At 41.4% G+C, this 24,215-nt stretch overlaps 1 protein-coding gene across 6 annotated transcripts in view; it reads left to right on the top strand.

The window, feature by feature from the left end:
• LOC125882060 (dipeptidyl aminopeptidase-like protein 6) overlaps nucleotides 1-24,215 on the top strand; it is a 341,554-nt gene that overhangs the window by 137,350 nt on the left and 179,989 nt on the right. Inside the window, exon 1 of one of the 6 annotated variants that reach the window (XM_049565697.1) lies at nucleotides 1,824-1,827. The exons of the other annotated variants lie outside the window; for them this stretch is intronic. The gene's annotated coding sequence lies outside the window, so the exon portion shown is untranslated. Of the gene's footprint in view, nucleotides 1-1,823; nucleotides 1,828-24,215 lie in introns of those variants that run through there. 6 annotated transcript variants of the gene reach the window in all.

Here is a 24,215-nt window from a genome sequence, read left to right as displayed (position 1 = left end):
TCCTGCCTGGTTTCATCCTGTTTGTAAGGGATTACCACCTACGAAACCTTACAAGGTAACATACTTATGTTCTAAAACTAGCCACTGGCAATTTGACCAGCTGAGTTGCAGGTGACACCATCAGCCAGCTTGAGTTGAGCTCAGACGGCCAGTTCACACCACTACAACTGTTCTCTGCAACTATCTAAGACAGTTTCGTCTTGTCTTGTGTCACTGGTCTGAACTAATTCTGAGAGTCATAAGTGAAACACAGCATTACGTCATTCATTACACCCAGGTGTTATGCTGCTACAGCTTTATTTGGTCTGGTATGACCACTAGCTTGTGGCTAATGTTAGCTAATATAAGCTAATAGAAAATGTTAGAAAGAAAGGGTTGGTCCTTATAATCCTTGAATGTATGTGAATCTGAATGGAGAAAAAAAAAGCCTTTAACATTTTTGAAAATAGACATGAATACACTAGGGTCATTGAAAGTCATTTAACTTGTATATTTCATGCAAAAATGCACATGCAAATTATTATTATATCACCACCATTATATAAAGTTAGAATATGTTACTGTAGTATTTCACAATAAATTACTTTATTATCACCTCACAGGCTTTTACCATGATAGTTCTCTGTACTTGTAACAGTATTTAACCTTTATTAAAGCTTATTTAAGCTGGGTTAGTCCCTTGAAATTTAGGGTATTGGGCCCAGAAAATGGTTGAAAAGTCTTTGAATTTGATGTTTAAGAAAGTGGGGGAACCCTGTTTAGATAAAAACTGTGCCATTAAAACTACTGAGATAGTTCTGCCCTGGCAAAGTTTATTACAGGGTGCTGTAAAGGTGGCTCTGCCGATTGTCGAACCTCAGGTTTAGGTGGAACAAAGCGGATTCCATCCTGGCCATTGAACAGTGGACCAGCCCTTTACCTTCGCAGGGCTGCTGGAGTGGTCATGGGAGTTTGCCCATCCAGTCTACATGTGCTTTGTGGACTTGGAGAAGGCTTATGACCACATGCCAAGGGGAGTCTTGTGGGGGGTATTGCCGGAATACTGGGTACTGTGGTCGCTGCTACGGACCATCTGGTCCCTGCATAGCAAAAGTGAGAGCTGTGTCCCTATATTTGGCACAAAGTCAAACACATTCTCAGTGGGTTTTGGCCTCCTCCAAGGCTGTCCCTTGTCTCTGATTCTGTTTGTGATATTCATGGACCGGATTTTGAGGTGGTGACCTCAGAATAGCATCTCTGCTTTTTGCAATGATGTAACTTTGTTGGCTTCATCACACTGTGACTTCCAGCATGTACTGGGTCAATTTGCAGCCGTTCAGGATCAGAGTCAGCACCTCCAAGTCTGAGGCCATGGCTCTTTGCCGCAAAACAGTGGATTGCCCCCTCTGGGTTGGTAGTGAGTTACGGCCCCAAGCGAGGGAGTTCAAGTATCATGAGTGAGGGTAGAATGGAGTGTGAGATGGGTCAGCGTTTTGGCGCAATCTGCAGTAATGCGGACACTGTGCTAGACTGTCGTGGTGAAGAGAGAGTTGAGCCGGAAGGCAAAGCTTTTGATTTGACCTATGGTCATGAGCTCTGGGTAGTGACCGAAAGAATGAGATCGCCGATACAATTGGCTAAAATGTGTTTCCTCAGAAGGGTGGCTGGGATCAACCTTAGAGATAGGGTAAGGAGCTTAGACGTCCGGGGGGAACACGGAGTGGAGCCGCTGCTCCTTCGCGTCGAAACCGGTCAGTTGAGATGGTACAGGCATCTGATCAGGATGCCTCCTGAACGGCTTCTGTTCGTTCCAATGTGCTGTCCCCGTGACCTGACTTTGGATAAGCAGTTGAAAATGGATGGATGGATGGATAATTTTGCTTTTCTCTATATGTGCTTCTGTCACATTTTAGCACACGTCATGGATAAAATCAGTCTTATGGAATGAAGGCGCATTCAGTGTGCCATTCTACTGTAACTACCACAGTGACTACTGTTCAGAAAAAGTTATGCACTCTTGCTTTAAAAGTGCTCTGAAATAACTGCTCTCTGTCATCTCTGTCCTCAGGGAAGGTCAAAAACAGACAGCTTTTTACCCATAGGCCCACCAAATGAAGCTTTTTAATATACAGTTTTCGCCTTAAACAACCTTACAGCTCATATGTGACTGTGGGATTTAGCTGCTGTACAGTTTACAGACTAATCCTATAGCTACAACAGCGTGGTTGGTAAACGGAGGTTTGTGAAGCTTTAGATTGCAGGTTGTAATCCTGACTGAGTCAATTTAGCACACAGCTTTTTTATGAATTACAGGCTGTGCTTTTGAAGTAGGTTGACATTCTGTCATACATTTCAAAATGTTCTGTTTTGCATTTACTGTACCTCCCAAAATTAGCACTGTTAGTCTATAAAGACCACACTTTACATTCTGTCATTTGTTTAGTGGCTGAGTTTCATGAGAATTTGTTACAGACATAAGCTTTTACAGTTTACTTCTTCACTGTGGCTGCCTTTGCTTTAGAGACAGCAGGATATGTGCGTGTTTACTGCTGTTAGAAGGGTTTATATAATTATTGCAAACTGAGGTGTGTTTTATTGTTGTCACAAGTAGCTTCTGGACCAGAAGTCTCTGATAAGATATTCAAAATTCAAATCTGCAGTGTTTACACATCAACATTAGATTAATGATATCCAGGCTCTCCAAAATTGGCAGCTTTAACCAAACGTTGTTTTAAACGTCTGTGCATGTGTGGGCAGATGATGCAAATCACTGCTTTGAGTGAATGCGTGGGGTTTCATTATTAACTACAATCAAGTTGTCCCCAAGTGGGCAAATATTGCAATTGTGTACACACCCACAAATTTATACATAAACCCTCACTTGACACAGGTGCAGCACATGCAGAGATGGGAAAAAGTGCCTTCTAAGCTCTTAGAAAATGTGAAGTGTCTCATCTCTTACACGTGGCCAATTTAATGATGATTGCAGTGGACATTAAAAGCAGATTTGTCATATTTTATTGGTTCTGTTGTGAGAGATCAGTTCCTGACGAGGCTGAAATTATTATTAGGCTTCAGCTGAGATTAATCACGTCTGGACAGAAGAAAAACAAGATTTGATAGTGAAGTTATTGCTTTTCATCCATTATTTGAGGTGACTTAGATTTGATGATTTGAAGCGCAGATTTGATCATGCTGTATTATTTTCATGTGGCAGTTTAGAGCAAACTTTGTGAACAGACTTTGTAAAGAGTTTGTGCAATTATATGAATTTAAATTAAATAGATTTTCTTTCATAAATTGCTTTCAAAGACTTTAACATGTCTTTAAATTTGTATATTTGACTATTCTGTGCGGATGCTAGGAAGAAAAGCTACAGTGACTGAAGCTAACGGGATTTTGTGAAAACAAAACAAACTTTGGATAGTGTCCGAAGTTTCCCTTTCACATGAAGCTCACAACAGAAGTTAATGTGTTGTCAGATGCCTTCTCACCTACTGGAAATACCGTGTTTGGCTTAGGTGAAGGGTTGGCACCTGGGTAGAGCATTCGGGAGGCAGGACATGACACAAAAATGACACTGTGGAAATTGCACTTAGGTTAGATTTAGGCAAGGAAGATTACATAGGTTAGGTTTAAGAAAAGGAACATGGAGATGACATACCTTAAAGCAACTGAAACTTTGCTTGGATTGACATGGGACACAAACTTCAGTATTTGGAGAAAAGTCCTGTGTGTGTTTGACCCATCCACCACCCCAATCTACCTAAGGATACTTTTGGACTTCATACTACTTCCTTCTTTACTCCCATCAGCGCATTTGTCATGTGTTTGCAGCCCTAATGATTACATGGGTCATATACAAAGTCTGATGCATTACTTTTTGTAGGTATGTGTATGAACAGTGCATGAGAACAGCCTGAGAAATGTCATCACTGTGAATTCCCTATTTACATGTGCTCAATCACAAATTAGAAAGATGGAAGGATGAAATCTGTTTGATGTCCAGTCCAACTGATTTGGACTTCTGCATTCTCACATACATCTCATGCAGGTAATGTCTAGATATTTTTACAGTTGCACTACATGTGTAAAAGGGGCTTAGGATTGTTTCTCACTCTGCATTGCTGTACATTTTCAGTACTGCTACTCTGTACACGCCAACACTCCCAGCTGCAGGCTCATGATCTCAAATCAGCCATTTACCTGTCGGTACACTCCACCATGCTGTGGCTGTAATGGCTGAATAAACAGTTTAGCACTGATTGTTCCCTCAGTGGCATCTCATATGGAGGTGTTGAATTACATCTATTCACCCTCTATCACCCCTCCACACTTCCACTGCATCTGTATCTCCAAACTCCTCTCCCTCATTAGCTTAAGCCCTCTAATCATATTGTCACGCTGATAAGGAGAAGCATCATGCAATTTGAATAAGTTAAGTTGCTGTTTATGAGGACTCTCCTGACGTAGGTTGCCTCCGAGCAGATTGTGAAAGCTAATCTTGGCCGTGACTGTTTCCGGCCTCCATTAGGGCCCGTTAATGTGCGGGCCATGCAGCAGTGTTTGGAGACAGAGCGACTGGCGGTTGTTTTTGTTTGCATGCGGTTGCTGGGAAATACACAGTAATGGCTCTGGGTGTGGCAGCTGCTTCTTAAATGGGAAAGGCTGGTGGGCTGTCAAAGCAGACAGTGGCTCGTTGGCAGAGCAGCTTTAGCGTCCTCGGGACAGCAGGCAGGTAACTAGTTTCCACGGGCTGCTTCAAGATGATGTTTGATCACCCGATGGGGACGTCCCTGGGCCTTCACAGGAAACCCTCAAGGGTGGAGTCGGCCAAGAGATTCTGGAGGGTGAGTCAGATTTTAAGTTATGGAAACGAGCCCCTACCAGCGTGTGTTTGTGTGTGTGTTAGGAAGCTTAAGATGTTTTGTATGCAGCGCGAAGAACACATAGCCTGTAAGAGAATATAAAGTGCATCACTGCTAAAGAGCTTTGTGAGTCAACTCCTCTCGAAGCTTTGGCAGCAGTTGGAGAAGCACATATGTAGCATACTATCAAATCGATGCATAATGGAGCTTTGAATAAGATCAAAGTGAGCGATGTTTGCCCTTGGTTTATATCTTCATCTGTTGCATCAGTTTATCAAGGAAGGGTAGCTATTAGGTTACTGGTGTTTAAAAGACAGTACATGTTCCCTTAATATCTTTTAAATGCTGTTAAAAGCTTTACTGTTGTCTGGAGAGCTGTCTTATCTCGCTGATAAAGACCTTTCCTTATCGCTTCTAGCAAGTCAGTCTAATGAGCCTGTAAAAGACCAACTTCTGGTTCCTTTGAAAAGTATCCGTCAGATCAGGCTTGCCTCTGAGCCTCAAAGTTTGTCCATTTCTTTAAAGGTTATCCCAGGAGAGGTGAGAACCTAATGAAACTCTATGCTGTCTGGTCGGTAGGACCTAAAATGCTGCAGTGGGTGTTTGGAGCACCCGCTGGAGCTAGTCAATATTGCATTCCCCCAGGACGGTGGCTTTAAAAGGGTAAAGACGGACTCTTTCTGCTCAAAGCTGGGCGCTGAATACAGATGCATGTGGTTTAGGCAGCTCGACTGGATGGCTCCTCAGAATGAAACCTGGAGTTAAATCAAGAGTGTGTCTTGAACCCTGCCGTCCCTGTAGCCTTTGTTTTCTTTTCTTCCAGCCCACATCAATCTTGCCGCCTTCCAATGCCCAGGAGCCTTCCCTTCACTTTAATCTCCATCACTCATCATGTGTGCGCAGACTAAACTCTCCCCATCTCATACTGTCGACCTTTACTCTCCGCTATTTGATCTGCACTATGTAGCACTCCACCCCACTTGACTCCACTCTGTTGAGTGTCAATCAGGACAGGTCTGCACAGAAAACTGGCCCCGCTCTCCAGCTCAGACCTCCTTAGCTCATTTTACATGTTCACGGTTAATATTTCTGCATTTTTCAAATGTGAAGAGGGTGTTTTTAAATTTGTGAGAGGACACTCTCATAAAGAATATTTTCTGATACTCTGCCGAGAATCCTTGGCCTTCAACATCTTTCTGTGTGTGTGCATTAAGGAAGGTTTCTCCATTCCCCTTAACCAAATAAATCCTTTTTCAAGGGCTGAAAAAACAACACATTTTTCTGAAAAATATAACCTGTATCCACTGATGGTGAACTCTGTATTCTGACTTGAAGAATCGATATTATGGAGACCTAGTGTTTTTATGTCTTGCTGGCAAGTAAGAGTACATGTGTGATTTCCTGTTTTGAGCTTCAACAAAAGGGTAGCTGGCTATTTGGGGAAACCCAGGACTAGTGGAGTGCTCATTTAATGTTGTAGAGTGATGTATTGTACAGTGAAGACGTTTCTCTGCGTTTCAGTTTACTGTCAACGAATCCTCTTACAATGGTTTGTATGATGTCTAACGAAATAGTGTCCAATGAATTAGCACCCCTAATGGTTAGATGAGGTTTAGGAAAGTAAAGTTAGTGGTAGATTTAGAAGAAGAATTATGGTTTGGCATGTCATGTTACCTACTTAACGTAGCATAACAACATAACTTACCTTAAAATAACTCAAACTTGACTTGGTTTCACATGGGACACGCACACTGGCCTCCTAGGGGAAAGTTTTGTGTGTGTTTTACTCATTTCCCACCCCATCCTGCCTCCTTACGTGGACTTTTGCTCTTTATCCTACTTTATTTTTCACTCCCAACACCTGAATTATTGACACTTGGTCAGTGGCTCTGGGCGTTATATAGTGATGGACAGGGATACCCTTTAGCAGCAGTATGAGACGCACAGGGCAGTGGCATTTTTTGATGCTTTGAGCAACTGCCATAGTATAAAAAGCAAGAACATTGGCATAAGACAGGCTGGAGGGGAGATGGATGGGTTAAACAAACGCTGGACTTTCATCCTGGAGACTGCTGTTTTTTTTGTGTGTGAAACCAATTCAAAACAATGGAATTATTTTGATAACAACGTAGTATGCTAATATGTGTAGCATGCCACACTATTGATGCGTGGCATATGTGACATATGTCATGTGAAGTTACATTTCTTAAGTAACACAGGTACATGTTTTAAGCCAAACCATGATGGGGTTTTTTCTTCTAAATCCAACCACAAGGAAGTAAACCTAAAAACATTTTTTTTTTTACCTGTATTCTATTGTTTTCTTTGGAAAAAGAGACTGCATGTATATAACAAGCAGAAACTGTACATTTACTGTAAATATGGAATTTTATTTTGAAAAGACAATGCATGTTACAAGCGTAAATTGACACGCCGTCTCTGAACGTGCAAAACAGATGCAGGGGTGGTACCTCTGATGTCATAGTTTGATGTTTAGGACCACTGACCAAGTGTCGGTCCTTGAGGAGTTGTTAGTAAAAATATGTTGATAATGTGGTTATTGGCACAGTTGCACTCAGGAATGTTAGCATTAGCTTTAGAGACTGGAAGATTCAAGGACACCTCAGAGGAGGACAGAATTTGTTTGTTGTGTAATTTAGGTGAAGTTGAGAATGAGGTTCATATATATTATATCGTCCTGTATATGAAGACATACAGAATGTACTTCAGCACAATGACCTCTGTCTATTTTGATTCTTTTGGTTGATTGATCATGAAAAATTTGAATTTTGATTCAGAAAGAGGACCTTTTTTGTGGCTGAATTTCTTTGCCAACCCCGGGATACAAGGCAGAGTATTTTGTTTCTGGACTGAGCAGTGAAATAATTTGTCTGGTGTCTTGTAAACCCATGAGGGCTGGGCACATGTACATGTGCATGACACAAAATAACAAAATGAATCAGTCAATCAATTATGTATGAATTACCGGCCCATAATTACGTGGGTTGTATACGAATTCTCGTGGATTATTTTTGGTAGGTACACATTTGAACAATGCATGAGAACAGCCTGATGCTGTAGACTTTAATGCTGTTATTTACTGTAGCTTGTATCATTGCCTTGACAAGTATACAAATATTAAAACATTTTGCTTTATTTTTATCAGTGTATAATGTTTGGATAATAATTTAACCGTTAAAAGAGGTGGGTGATGAAAATGGGAAAATCAACTCATGGAAAAACGTGTATGCTTGTCAATCTTTATTTGATAAATAAACTCAATGAGCCTCAACTGTTCTTACTTGAATGTAAGTGTTAAATTACAACACAAATCTGGTTGAGAGCAGCCGTAACCAAAAACCCACCAGTACAGAACAATCTTTTCAGCTTCATACAGTGTCTCTCCCACGTCATTTAGATCCATGTATCAATGCGTCACCAGACAAGAGTCAGACAAAGTATGTGTTATTTGGGAGCATCAACAAGGTTGACATTTTATCTTCCAGACAGGAAGGTGCCTTTCAACATAAAACATGCTAAGTGCCATGGACGCTGATGCCTCTCAGGTCAATTGCATGTAAGTCTAGTGATAATATTCAAAATTATTATGAGACACAGAATCAGACATTTCATTCATTCATTCATTCATCTTCTAACCGCTTCATCCTCTTGAGGGTCGCGGGGGGGGGCTGGAGCCTATCCCAGCTGACATCGGGCGAGAGGCAGGGTACACCCTGGACAGGTCGCCAGACTATCGCAGGGCTGACACATAGAGACAAACAACCATTCACGCTCACATTCACACCTACGGTCAATTTAGAGTTATCAATTAACCTAGTCCCCAATCTGCATGTCTTTGGACTGTGGGAGGAAGCCGGAGTGCCCGGAGAGAACCCATGCTGACACAGGGAGAACATGCAAACTCCACACAGAAGGGCTCCCACGCCCGGGATCGAACCGGCAACCCTCTTGCTGTGAGGCGACAGTGCTAACCACCACACCACCGTGCCGCCCCAGACATTTCATTATGATCATAAATTCCCTTCACACAAACAGCTTTTCCATGTTCAGGTTTCCAATTTTACTTCCATTTCCCACTTTTGCAATTTCACATTCTGACATCTGTTGATTTCAAAATCCAATTTCCTTTCACATTATTTTTCTTTTAAACATGATTTTTTCCTCAGGAATGTAAAATACTTGTCTGTGATTTATCCATGTCTATTTCCATTTTTTTTCCCTTTTAATTTCAGACACACAATTATTTTACATTTTACTCAAAGACTGTACAAAAATAATGGACGTAGCCACTGTGATGTCACCCTTTGGTTTGTAGACTCCTGCTTTAAACGCTTGAGTTTGGTATTTTGGCCATTGCCATCTTGAATTTTGGGCAGCAGAACTTGCCATATTTGGATAGTAGGCTGTAAGATTATTTCTGCTGTGAAGATGGGCATTATAAATCTGGGGTCTATGTGGATTGACTCTTGGAACCAGCTTCAGGTGGTCTTTTGAGGAACTACAGTTTTGGCGTTGGCTTCATTTTTAGCCCCAGAGGTTACTGCTTTGTTTTACTATGTTTAATAGCAGAGAAGAATGATTGTCTTTTTAGCTTTTTTAACTTCAAATTTTCCCTTCTGATGTCTGGGTAAATGTTTTTTTCATACTAGTACAGGGCATTCTTTATGCCACAGATTTCCACTTGACTGCACATGCTATAGCTCATTTTTGACTACACAAGCCAAAGCCGTCATGTGGCTTTTCCCACTCACAGAGTGGACAATTAAACTCAGCCTCAGCTCATGACTAAGTCCACGAGAAAAACACTCAAGGCTTCAGATTTCCTATGATGCTCACATTCCCACCATTGTCTTCTATTCTTTATCGGAAGCTACAACTATCCCATCATCTCAGTCTATCCACCACAACATCCTTCCCTTAGCATGACACATTAACCTCCCACTGTCGTCCCCCTCAGACCCAGAGGCCATATTAGCTGGTGTTTAGCAGAGTCCTTTCTTCTGTTGTCAGATCAAGTATCATCTCACAAGGTTAGTTTGTTATTGTGAGGTTTCTGATATGCCTGTTTGAATTCCAACTCTCACATCTTGCTGATCCAGTAACTCTCTTTGTCTCCTTCGGCAGTTTGTAAAGTCAGTGAAGTAGAATACAAGCCATTTCAGGGTCAGTCGAGTGTTCTGCACTTCATCCCTTAGAGCAATTGTTGTTCTCCCCCCTGCTGCTCTCGCAGTTACCCGTTAAAGGCAGTCTTGCTTATTTCCCAGACAATCTGCTGTTACCTTTGGTTGTATTCAAAGTCACTAAGGCAGTATGCGAGTCATTCCAAGGTCATCTAAGGTCATCAGTTGTTGAAGTTAGCGTTAAGGCTGCACGACATGACGAAGAAATGTGATAATGTTGTTACTCACTTCTGCTTTTCTGCTTCCTTTTTTTAGCATTGTACCGCTGAAATACAACAAATGCTTCTTGAATTTACAAAAAAATGTACAGCATTCTTTTTATTGAATGATTGAACACCGAACTATGGACAGAAGGCATCCATAAAAAAAGAATGATAGTTCAAGTGTGTCTTTGTCTTTATATGCAGAAGAAAAGGATAACAGGAGCGCTGCTGGTGTCCCTCAAACCACTGGTGCTCATGGAAGGGTTAAAAAATCCAGAAGGCATAAAGAATCAAAGTCCAGGCAAAACACCAACGCGTGTCGGCTTGTGCATTCTGGATTAAATATACACCCTGAGGAAGGCGCAAGCCAAACTGCGTTGGTGTTTTTAATGACTCTTGCCCATTAAATAAAGGCTTTTTAATTTTTCCAAACCGACCTGAGTGCCTGGACTTTGATTCTTTATGTCTTCGTCTTGTTTGCTTTCCTGGGCAGGCGCATTGATGTAGCATTAGAAGTGATGTGGGTATTGTGTCAGTCAGTTGTGGTGAAGAAAGAGCTGAGCCAAAAGGCACAGCCCTAGATTTACCAGTCCATCTACGCTCCGACCCTCACTTATGGTCATGAGCTTTCCGCAGTGACCGAAAGAACGAGATTACTGATACAAGCGGCTGAAATGAGCTGCTGTAGGGTGGCTGGGCTGAGATAGGGTGAAGAATGTAGACAAAAAAGGAAAAAGGAGCTTAGGGTAGAGTTGCTGCTCCTGCATGTGGAAAGGGGCTAGTTGAGATGGTTCAGGCATGTGACCAGGTTGCCTCCTGGGTGCCTTCTGTTATAGGTTTCCCAGGCACGTCCAACTGGGGTGGACCCAGAACACGGTGGGAGGATTATATATCTCATCTGGCCTGGGAATGCCTCAAGATCCCCCAAGAAGGGCTGGAAAATGTTGCTCAGGGGAGGGGGATTCGAGATACCTTGCTGAGCCTGCTGCCCCTGAGACCTGGCCCTGGTTAAGCGGAAGATAATGGATGAATCGAAAGTTGCATTTTAAATTGCAGGTTTCTACTGATAATCTCTTGCAATCAACTCAAAATTCCTCTCTGAATGCAGTACGGTTTTTTGTGATGTCTTCATTTTGCAGGTTGACATTGTGATAACAATACAAAAGAAAAACTTTATGTTGTGCAGCCATAGTTAGCATTTGAAGCAGGCCAACCCTATGATTATGTCAAACAAGTCAAAAGCAATTTTGCTTAAGTGTGCAGTTGTTCTCTAATGGTCTCCCGAGGAAAATAAACCAGAAATGTTCATTTTCATCCACTCTGAGAATCCACTTTCTCAGTCTTCCATCATCATTTTTGGAGCCTTGTCATATCAGCATGCTACATGAAAAACATTGCTGACACAGTATCTGTGTAGGGCTTGACTTGTTTGGATTTGTTTCGTTTCATATCACATTGTCATGTTAAAATTAAAAAGGTCTTCTCAACAAAACCTGCTTAACCTTTTGCGTGGCTCGTGTATTGAACATATTTGGTAGCTCTTCTGCAGTTTTAGTTTCTCAGAAGGCTCCAGTGAATTTTGCACATCTTTTTGTTAAGTTTGGCCTTACTGTGTTTTGCTCCACGAGAACCATTTTGAGCCTGATTCCTACTTTATTTTGAGTTTTGAATATGCTTTCAGCCCAAGGAAATCACAGCTACCTTGGAAAAGAGACAAGAGCAGGACTCAAGGTTGTCTTGGTGCAGTTGTTGTGTTCAAACAAGAGTTAAGCTGGCATTGTTCCTCCTATCTACCCTGCTGAACTGAAGTACAGCAATAAAAACACCCCGGAGTTCAAAAAGACCGGTCCAAACTTGCTGAATGTTGTACAGTGCCTCAGAGTTCAGTGCTGGTGGAGAGTGTGAGCTATACAACTAACTAAAGTTTTGGCAGGGGAACGTGATAGGGAAACCAGAATAAATGCAGTCAGCCGACATGTAACTCAGTTAAATGCAGCATCAGTGCTCGGACCCACCCTACCACTCTCCATCTCTTTCCAGGAGACTGGCCAGCTCACCTTCACTGACTGTTTTTCATAGTACTGTCAGGGTAAGAGTCATTTGAAATCCTAGCATGACTTGGGGTCAGAATATTTGGGCTGTTTCTCAGAAAAGATTACCAGCTAAACCACCCTTTTCCTCTGAGCTAAAACAGAAATAAAATACTCAGAGATATACTGCAGCTGTAGAAATACCATAGTTTTGCAGGTAGTTTTAATCAGAGTGGAGACAAATATTCCCTCAGATAAACATTGTATTCAGTAGCTGATCCAAGATATACTGATTTGCAACTCCAGCTTGTTTTTCACCGTCTTTCTTCCCAGATGTATGCATTTTATGCATGACTGCTCTCTGTAATTTGACTGTATCAGAGTGCCGAATAGTCTGCCTTGTACCTTGTCTTGTCTTTTTTCATCAGCTCATGAAACAGGAACAATACATTTTTCCTCATTTATCAATGCCTCCCCACGCCCTTCACTCCCTCCTCCTCGTTCCTCTCTAGCTCTCTTCCCTCATAACTCTCTCCATCTTTTGTTGGAGCCATGGAGCTGACAGGAGGGTATTGTGTGTCTGATTGCAGGGAATCTGTAGCAAATGCCATTTCAGTGTGACTTTGGTTTCTTCCTTTTTCTCGCAACAGGAGAACAAGCAAGTGGTTGGATGAATGTATATCACCAGGGTGAATAAATAACACTGCTGCAACATTTAGTCAATTCATTGACTACTCAATCAGCAGAAATTAAACAGCTGTTTAATTGTAATATTGATTAATCCTTTAATAGAGCAAGTCACAGATGTTACACATGAAAATCAGTTTGCTGATCCTGGGGTTCACTACAAAGCAGATTTTGATCTGAGCTTGATCCTCTCTAAAATTCAGGATCGTTTGGCCTGGGCTGCTTCGATTATTACCATTCTTAATGCTCACCATGTTCACCATCTTAGTTAAGCATGCCAACATTTAGCACATATAGTAGCACAAAACACAAATTACAGTAGACAACTAGTTGGACCTATCCCACCCACCCTACTATGACTTTGTCTCCTTAACACTTTCCTTGCCAAAATCAAAAAATATATATATATATTTTTAAGTAGCTAGCCACCACCAGCATTTTTGATCATATTCACTAATCTTTTCAAACCCACAGTATAATTTGTTCTATGAATATGTAAACAGTATATGCATGAAACTAAAGAGACCTTTTGTTTTTAAACACAAAAAACATTTTATTGTATCTTATTCCATTTCTTTTTCTCAATACGAGAATGTTTGCATTTTCATTAAAAAAAACATTTCAGACAAAAAGCTGAGAAAAATGCATTTATGTCAAAGAATGTTATTTTCAAGTATAAAATCAATTTCACATTTACATTTTTTTGTGTTTTTCTCATTTCCTTACGTCAGTTTCAATTGTATAAATGAAAATAATAGTATTAAGAATAATGAAAATAATACTCGCTTTGAGGTATAGCTGAACACGTTGCCAGTGATCTTTCAGTGTTCTGTTGTCTTCCTCTCCTCTGTGGTCGTCTTGTCCGTGTGTCACTGTCTCCGTCATGGTGATCCCGTTTCGCCCCACCAAACTCATTTTCTTCTTTTTTCAAATCGGATTCAGAATGTGGACCAAAACAGGAATTATCAGAGTCTGAGTCCATCAACATCTCCATGGCTTGAGCAACTGAAAACGTTTCTATCTGCAACGGCATTGTCGTGCAGTTTACAAGCTGCAACGTCTTCTTCTGGTTTCCAGCAGATCTTCTTCGTTTGTTTTGGACACGGCCGTGCTGATTTGTTGCACAAGATGTGTAGCAGCGTCCCCTATCTTATAACAGTGAAAACACAGATTGGCAGAAAATCTTGTTAATGACACAGACACCAACTTCTCCGTGTTTCGAGTCACTGCCAAGATTTTTAACGTCATTTCACCAGACCTCTAGTAACTGCTAATCTAGTGGGTAGAAAATAGTAGCTTAGGTTACGTTAGCTTGGAACATTAGCCCTAAAACAGTGCATCCAAGTACAACACTGAAATATAAGCACGTTTACTCAAACAGTCATTTCAGTCATGGACCCAACTGAATACAAAATAGTTATGCTTTCATCGCCTCTCTTATGCTGTGTCTCAAATCGCGTACTTCTGTACTTACACTTACTATTTTGAGTGCATAAGTGCGTTCTCACTGAGAAGTATGGAAAAATGCAGTACACTATGAGTACCCGGGTGGTGCACTCAAAACGGTCAAGAAGTTGAGTGTGGAACTATGGACACTTCTCGCCCTCAATGGTAGACATCTTGGCTACGTAGCGGAAGGGGAGGGACCACTTTTCAAACAGGAAATAGTGGCCAAGGTCTGTGCAACCGTGAATGTCGCTGCATGGTACAAATACACGTGTTTTTTGCACTAAGCACCACTATACTGTTGTCGGGTATAAGCCAGCAGTATGTTTATTGGGTTAATTTAGCAGTCTGTAATGATTTGGTACTGCGAATGATAACGCAAATGCTAATGCTAGTTTGCTAACTAGCTAATTTGCAGTCGTCATTCCCGGTGAGTGCACAACGGCCGCGTTTGGTTTGAGACAACACTACCTTGTCGAAATTTAGAAGTATACTAATCGAAGTAGGCTGTGTGATCTGAGACACACCACTAGTATTGTTAGTTACATTAGGAAGTCCTGAGGATGAGGTCATTTGTAACAACACTTGTGTCCACAGAGGGTTAATTCATCAAGTTGTGGGAAAAATCACCTTTCTTCATTTTGAATGCGTCACATCAAACATGAGTTTTCGTTTTCTGGTGATACCTGCTGCCTACACGCTCATCCAATCCTTTTATGTAGTCACTTTCCTCTGTATCTACTTTATCTGTTCTTGCCCTCCATCTGAATTTTGCACATCATGAAAGTCACATGATTGCAAAACAAACTATTCCAAATATTAAAGGGACATTGTGTAACATTTTCAGTTGTTTACTGGCAAAAATTGATGTCTGCATTCATATCACTGGTGTACTATTACCTCCACCAATAATCTGACTTATGCCTGTAAAAGGAGAATTTTGGATTTGTTTGTACATTGTGCAGGTAAGTCGTCTGTGGGGTTCCATTACGTTTCGCCATCTTGAGAGTACACCCGGCAGCAAGGGACATACAGCACCGCCTTCGGCGTTTTCGTTGAGAGCCAGGCCAGCACTGTGTGACTGAGGAGCCGAAGGAGAGGAGCAAGAGGCGCTTCGCTACTACCCTGGCAAATTTGAAACAAAGTCCCACTCTTTGAGCATAATGCAGGATCATGCATATGCAGCATCATGGGAGACGGAATCCTTGTCGCCAAGAAAGCGCAAAAGGGAATAGAAAAGGCAGCGTGACCGGCGAATTAAAAAAATGAAGGCCCACATCGTTGTAGCCTTTCCCAGGTAGAGAGAGCTGCTGAGGGAGAATGGTAATGTAATCACAGGCCAGCGCCGCTGTTGGCTGTTAGCCACTGTTAGCGGCCAGTCGCTAACAGCCTCATCCCTCTCCTCGCATCACTGTGCCGCTGTTAGCTGTTAGCTGTTAGCCGCTGGCCTGTGATTGTATTACCTTTCTCTTTCAGCAGCTCTCTCCACCTGGGAAAGGCAACCCCAATGCTGACCCTTGTTTTTTTAATTCGCCGGTCACGCTGCCTTTTTGATTCCCTTTTGCACTTTCTTGGCGGCAGGATTCCGTCTCCCGTGATGCTGCATAATACATGATCCTGCATTATGCTCAAAGAGTGGGACTTTGTTATGCGGCAGTAGTGTCGCTGGCCACTAACAGCTGTTAGCGGCGCAGTAATGCGAGGAGAGGGATGAGGTGTGTGAGGTTGAGCCATTGTCAAAGGACAAGACGTGATTGGTTTGTTTCAATTTACATCCGCCCCAACAGTCCTACGTTGTAAACACAGCCAGCATGGTGAGGAGGGGGTTTGTCAACTCACGTCGCATGTGTCTGTGTAGGAGCCTGAATGAATACTCCATGTAGTATCAGATGACATGGTTTCATCAGTGTTATCATAGCTTATTGGTACACAGCGGCTACAGCTGTTGCAATACGTGTTTGAAACAGTGAAGCCCTAGAGTGTGCCATCTGTTTGAATGCAATACATGATTTCAGCGTTAGATGGGAGAAATTCCTACACACTGTGGCTTTAAGAATCGGTATAATAATAAATCAATATATTTGACAGCACTAGTGTCTTCTGACATCATAATTGAAGTCTCTATCACAGTATTGATATAGTCAATATTACTGTTTATCATTTGGTATTATTTATATTCAGTAACTGTTACTCCGTTTTTATCACATTTGTGTCCAACGTGAAGTGGTAACATGATATGATATTTTAACAATTCAGCACCGTTGAAAGTAGATAATGATGATACTAAATTATTACCCAGCCCTTATTTAAAGATGAATCAAGAGTGGAAAGACTCAGGAGTTTCAGCCCTAATGAATGAAAGCTTTGAAGTTTCCATTTAGTTGCATTACACGTATCTTTTTCAGCCATACCTCCTGTGACAATAGGATCTTCACCAAGTTTGTGTTTTGCAGCACAACATTACTCTATAAAACTCCTTTACCAGCGTACGGCAAAGACATCCATCATGTTTTAGCTGTGAGGGTTATAGGGTGTTGTCCTTTCTCCTGTTTTGAGCTGGAGGCCATAACTCAGCTGATATGGCTCTGAGAATTAATGTGTACAGGTAATTTATGACCCACTTAGACAAGGTGCTTTATAGCCTCATACAGTATTTATATACACTGTATATTCAACCTCACTCTGAGGATATGGTCAGATAAGGAAAGCCAACCCATATGACGGTGTCTGTGGGTATTGATGGAGCTGTAATGAGGAGGCAGACCTTTTAAGATTTCACCTCCAGCTGCATTGTTTGAAGTTTTACTTTTTTCCTTGCACATGCCTCGACTCAAAGTCTGCTCTTGAAATGTACTTGTACTACATCTGAGTTTACTTTTTTCCATGGTTTGAAGTCATTAAATCCTACATGGTGCTTTTTTCAAAACCATAAAACAGTAATAAAACACAATGGAACACAGAGGAGACAAAGGAAGATCAATATGTCGTCTGTGGTAGTTCTTGTGGTGCAGTTTCATGGTACAGAATGTGAAATATAGTAAATTCTCAATTTTTTTGCTGATATTCAAATAAAGTCTCAGAAATGTCTGGCTCAGGCCCCTTCCTGTTGACGGCAGAGTAAAAAGCCTTGAGAGGGTATCATTACCTGTATTCCAAAGAGCCACATGATAATTTAATGCATTGAACAATTCCTCGGCCCCCCCTTGACTGCGCCACTGGCCGTGCATGTGAGTGATCGACGGTGACAATGTGTGTCGGCTTCGTAGAGTGTACCAAGTGCAGCACGATGCTGGCATATGACAGCAAAAAGATGGGGATCTCGACACTTAAGAGGCACATGGTGAAGGCTTGCCATGGAAAGAAAGACGAGAGTCAGCCTTCAATGTCCACGTTCGTATCCTTAAAAAAAGTCGGGTTTAAACCAGGCTCAGGCTCATAATTACAGTTAAAGGGATGGGCCAGGCCGGGCTCGGACAGAACATGCACGGGCTCGGGTGGGGTTGGGCTGGATTTTTTGGGCCCGATCTAAGCTCTAGCACTTGTAGAAGCTATCATTTCTAGAAAAGACGATGGAGAACAGGCGTTCTTATTTGACACACGTCCTCGGCACAGACTGACTCACATATACTGCCTCTATCAGTTCTGACAGGAATCAACATGGCCCGCTGAAGGCAAAGTTGTATCCGCTACTTACGGTATCGGAAAAAAAAAAAAAAAAAACAGGCACCGATGTATTTTTTGCGTGTTGGCATCGACTTGGTACTGAAGTATCGGTTCTCATGACAACCCTAGTTTGGGGAGTAGCTACCCTACGACAAGATAAATGAGACTTGGATTGTACTGCATGAGTTAAGTGAGAGTTTGCAAACAGATATTTTGATATGACATTGCTGCTGTAAAACTTGTACCCCATTAACTCCAATTCATCAAGAATTTTCTCTGTTTTTGGATTCTTTGTTCACCATGAAAGCATGCGAGGAAAGCAAAGTGTTCTCCATGAATTCAACTTATCACAGGGTGAGTCACTGAAATACAGATGATCACTGTGTGGGTTAGGTATTCCTTTAATTGACCAAAAAGCTACAAAATAGAACTGCAGAACATTAGTCAGAACAGTCACATAACAATAAGAGGGAGTTTTTTCAGCATGAAGGTTTGTGATGTTATCTCACAGGATGAAAGATCAGAGCAGTCAAATAAAAACAGAGAGAGGACAAACTCACTCTCACCTCTTCCATGGTTCAGTAATTTGGGTCAGTATCAAGATTCTGACAAATTAGCTGTAAACCCCATCAGAGTTGTCTTTTAGAAGAAACCAGGGTCATGGCTGGACTGTACTCAGAAGGGTTCAACACTTACCTTTTGCTTTGGGAATTCAGCTTGTGCACAAAAATATGGTGCTTGAATAACTCAGAGCAAAAGAGTGATTTATCTGATATGACTATGCTGATGAATTGATGAAAAGAAAGCTGTAGAGCTGTCCATTATTGTGAATTTATCAAGGCAACAGGTGTAGAAAGACACCACCTTCAGTTTTCATCAACAGCTAAGAGCATGAAGAGCTGATTAAAAGTGTGAGCATATTAGAAAATGAAATCAAGTCTCACAAACGTATGATTAAATATAACTAATAGGAAACTTTTTCGAATAAAGGCTTTGGTCACTCTTCTGCAGAGGTAACTAAAGACCTCACCCACTGTTGGAGAAGTGAAGGTGCTTGGAATGATTTAGCCAATTTACTTGGTGCATGTAGCTGTTCTTGCATCTATGACTTTATAAAGCCGCCAGACGAGCAGACTAACTTCTTAGAAGTAAATGAATTTACAATCACTTAGCCTGTAAGTGACACCATAATAGAAACGAACTTGGATGTGACTCCATCGTGTAGTGTGCGCGGCTGAGACTGCTGGTGTGCTCTATTGAGAGTGATATTGCAGTGTGAAATGTCAGATGAGGTGGATGTCTGAGTGGAGAACAGGATCAACCCTTTTTATTATTCATGAACAGGAGACTCTGGTCACTGCAGAGAAATTTATTGGAGGGCAACTCCTTCAACCTTTAAGCAGAGCAGGAAAAGAGTCGTTTGGGCTGCAAATCTTGTCTCGCCAATGCGTGTGCCTATGTGTGTGTAGTCATACAAAATGCACGTAATAGGGGCACTTACTCCAATCCAGCATGATGTGTTTAGAACATGTGTTGCTTTTTTCGTATTCTAGGTCTTTCTTTTTGCAGTATTGGTCATCATCTCTGTCTGATATGAAAACAAAGACATATTTTGTTGCTGAGATCTGAACAAACACAGCTCTGAGCATAGCTTTAGGCCTAATTGTTCACAGGCGTTTCAATTAAGAGCAAAAGTTAACACTAGGCTGTGGACAACATCGTCACTCCTGTTATTTTTTAGACTGTACATGTTAAAATTTTGCAAATTTGGGCCATTAAAGTTATGCCAAATTAACTATTAGCACTTCCTGTTTGCAATGTACCAATGTATGTACAGTACTACCCTGGAATATTTGGATGCTGAAGAAAATGTAAAATCATGATAATTCTCAAGCAGTTTCTGTCATTACAAGATTAATTTTTGAGTGTCCTTTTCTCTGTGAAATCTAACCAAATATATGGACATTTATTCACAAAACACATCTGTGATAATGATATCTGCACAAAGTGTAAGTCACAAAATTGGCCTGTGTGTTCAGATTTATGACTCAGAGAAAAAGTCTGATTTTTGATGTAATTGAACCAGCGGGGCAATCAAAGTCCCTTCATATCCTCCATGAGCTGAGTGTCACCACTGCTGCAGCTCCAACTGCTGAATGAGTTGGTCACCGGGCCAAACTTGCTTTGTCTGTGAATGCTGCGAGGTATCATGAAGCCAGTTTGTATACTTGTAATTGAAATAGTCACAATTAAGCCATGGTTAATGTGTGTTTTGAATCAACTCAACTTTATGGCACTTCACAGAAACCCCACCCCCAACTAGTGTTTTGGAAGTGTAACTGCAGAGTGCCACAGACACACCACCGCACAAAATGCTCACAACGGTGTAGGCCACGGCGTAGCTCTGCTTAGAGCTGACGCACAACTACAAATTCACCTTAAGTGTAGTTCATATAGGTCAAAGTTACACCAGAAAAATGTTTTTATGATGTGTTTATAATGACCCGTTTAGATAACAACTTTATTGTTCACTTACAAAAAAGGTGCTCAGGTAGTATGTAAGGATAACCAACAGGAATGATGGACAAAGCTGCGAAACCAAATGTTGAGCAAATGAAATATCCTTTGAGGATTTCTTCACTCAAATGGTTTATTCTCCTTCTTATTAAAGCACTAATGAGATTCTTTGTGAACACGCCATGATAATGATGAGTTCCAGTTTCATTCTCCCTCAATCTACTAATAACCGCCTTTGATCACTGCATGTCGATCCTTACGTGGTTCATTTCAAAACACGAAATTTGCTTCACTGAGTGTACTTCTGAGATGTGAGGTGTGTATTGCGTTTCATTGTGTATTCACAACACAAACACACCCAGCAAGAGCAGCACAAGATGTGGACATCAAAAACTGATGAATACCTCCCAATTCTGCTGTTTTGCATTCATTAGGCATTGTTGCACAGATTTGAAGGTTCTACAGCACGGTAATCAGTGTAGATTATAAGATTTAGCCACAGCACTGTTAATATTTAATGAGCACCAAAGAACACATTGTTTTTATGCTGATCTAAAATTGTTTGACCCGTTGTAGTGTACTGCCACACTAAGACTTAAATCTCCTCTCTGTATGCATGATCAGGCTAACTTACAAGAGAGACCTTTTATGTTGTAATCAAATATTTATGTTATAATGGTTTAGATGACAAAGCCTCTTTCTTTCTGCAATGCTAATGGCACATTTTGTTCGACGGCCTCTGTTGTATGAAAATTAGACAAGCTGTAGAAAGTTAGAGAGCATATTGTTGGACAGGAGGAGCAACACTCCAAAGTATCTGGTTTACAACATGGTGCTTTAATGGGAACAACATTATGAAAGGGACTTCAGTTGAGCCTGGTAAACAACACTGCCTGTCCTGATTTCTACAAAACCACAAAGTGTTTGGTGTAGATGGCTGTGGTTTTGAATCCTCTGACTCCCTGTGTCCATGTCAAAGCTCTGTCATCAAATGTCAGCGTCCTCTGGAGAGGAGTGGGTGTTTGGCACAGATCGAAGCTCTGTAGGGGTTTGTTTTGGACTAATTTGGGCTCGCTCTGAGAGGTACTTGTGAGTGCATCAGCCTCTGACTGAAAATTTGCGTGCATGTGTTTTAATGTGGCTGCATAAATAGGAATCAGAATTCTTTTCTTTATTATCCCCAGTTGACTTGAAAAGCTTGTACCTTGCTCCTTTTTGTAGGACAGCAACTGCGGTTGTTTTGGATTTACACAGTATTTGTTGTGGAAAAATAAGCATAATGGGACATACTAAACATAAAGATCAACAGATGATTATTGTACAGTGCTGCGGACGTTGTTGAAGAAGTTTCCTCAGACGTTTTAACACTTTTTGGCATCATTTTTAACCAAGACTCAGTTGACAGATGTATCCATTTTAAAGGATAACTTTGGTATTTTTCAACTTGGAGCCTATTTTCCCATGTTTTGTGTCTAAGTGACTGATGGGAACAACATTTTCTGAAATTGTTCTAGTATCGAGCGAAAGGGCTGCAACAGTCTGTTGCAAAATGGGATATAAAGTAACCACTCAGGGCATGTTCTCCACCCTCAATTTATATCCACTTAAAGTACTTGTTTTCATCATGGACATGTTCTGATTGTTATTGCAAGTGTCTGACGGCATTGTGGAAAGGATCCCCACAGAGAAAGACCTTTTTGTTAAAGAGTAAGAACCTCTTTATTTGACCAGAAACTTCCCTGAATTTGGCATCACCAAGTACACCAGACTCCATGTAAATAAACAGTAATTTTTGTCAAATTAAAATATGCTTATACAAAGTCAGCATAAACAGTGTAAAGCTCACAGAAGCCATCTTGGTTTGTCTTTCCACTGCTTCAATACTCACCTACTCTGGTTAGGTCGAAATAAACTCTTAATTCACCTAGTTAGATGTGCGAATATGCTGGCTCTATACACACTAAAATTGATGTCTATTTAAATGCAGTCTGGTGGGTTTGATAATGGCTATTCCGGGGCTTTTTCTGGTTATTTAAGGATCTTACTCCGTAATAAAAAGGTCTATATCAGTAGGGATCCTTTCCATAATATTGCCAGAAACTTAAAATAACAATCTGAGCCTGTCAGTGGCAAAAACAAGCAAGTTTAGTGGACATACATTGACAGTGCGAAATTGCCCCAAGTGATTACATTACAGCCTGTTTTGCGGCTGCCAGCTACATCCCTTTCTCTTAATACCGGCCTAATTTTAAAAAATGTTGTTCCCGTTAGTCACTTAGACACAAAATCATGAGAAAATAGGGTCCAGGTTGAAAAAATGCTGAAGGTACCCTTTAAGTGATGTGAATCAAAGCTGCCAGCAACTGATGGAATTTTTTTTGTGTGTGTGGGTTTTAGATGAAGATACCCTTACTCATTCACAGTATTGTGTGCGTATTTTAATAATCAAAGAGAAAATATAGGAATACCTCTGTAGTATTCCCAGGTGTAGAAAACCCCCAACAACTTTAATCAGATTTTAATTCATCACCTCTTTCCAACTTCCCCACCCACTTCAAAACAGGAAGAAGAGCACTGACAAACACACCAACAGAACCCATCACCTGAAATAACCAGGTTCTTCACTATCTTTGCAATACCATAAAAAGGTTTGTGATAAAACCCTTTAATAGGAAACCATTTGAAATAACACACATCTGAACAGCTAATAACTGATTTTCATGACTGTTTAAACATCACTGAGGTCTGAGGAACACCTCCATCACCCCCATTTATCTATATTTCATAAAAGCCCTCATATGTTGGCAAACTGCTATAGCAGTGTAACCCCCCAGCGTGAACATGTGTGTTCATGCGTGTACTAAACGTGTTGGGTCCTGGCTGCTGACGGTGCTGCAGCAGATAACGGCAGAATTAGTGAAGGCCGACAGCTGTAAAGGCCTGCTGATGAAACTGGTGAGGGGCGATAAGACGGTGACCTCAGATGAGCCGACTCAAACAGATAGAATCCAGAGGGAGGGCTGCCGATCCAGAACGCTCCCCCGATGATAACGGGATGCGGCGATTTATTGTTGAATGCCTTTTGCGGTAAATGGAAAGATGAGACAAATCGGACAGATTTGATGCTCTCTTTCATGTCGATCACGCTGTCTCAGCTGAAATGATGGAAAGATTTCTCGTAAGATTTCTTTTGACTTTATCTCTTGCTTTACTCCTAAACCATATGTTGTTGCATTATTGCTCAGGCAGTAAGGAGGCTATTTTTGCCTCCTCTCTATACTGAGAACTGTGAACACAAAGCATCAGTTGTCATCTGGGAGCTAATCCACTACCTCTGTTTACTCGAGAAATCTATTTCCCCTCTGATCCTCTAGCGCAGCTGCAGCCGGAGCGTCTAGGGTATAATATGTACAATTGGCCCAAAGCCTCCCAACAACGCCGTAATGCACTCTGTCTTTGGCACCAGTGGCTACTAATTATTGCTCTCCCGCTGTAGCCTTGCATCCATTTGATGGAAAGGGTTAGAGAGGGAGTGGGAGGTGGACTTCCTGTCTTGGCGGTGTCACTGAATCAACCCGCAAAGCCGAGCAGATTATTCATCCCCAAACCTATACTTGGACT

Source organism: Epinephelus fuscoguttatus, linkage group LG21 (assembly GCF_011397635.1).
Source record: "Epinephelus fuscoguttatus linkage group LG21, E.fuscoguttatus.final_Chr_v1".
NCBI lineage: Eukaryota > Metazoa > Chordata > Actinopteri > Perciformes > Serranidae > Epinephelus > Epinephelus fuscoguttatus.
This window is presented reverse-complemented; position numbering and strand designations above follow the sequence as displayed.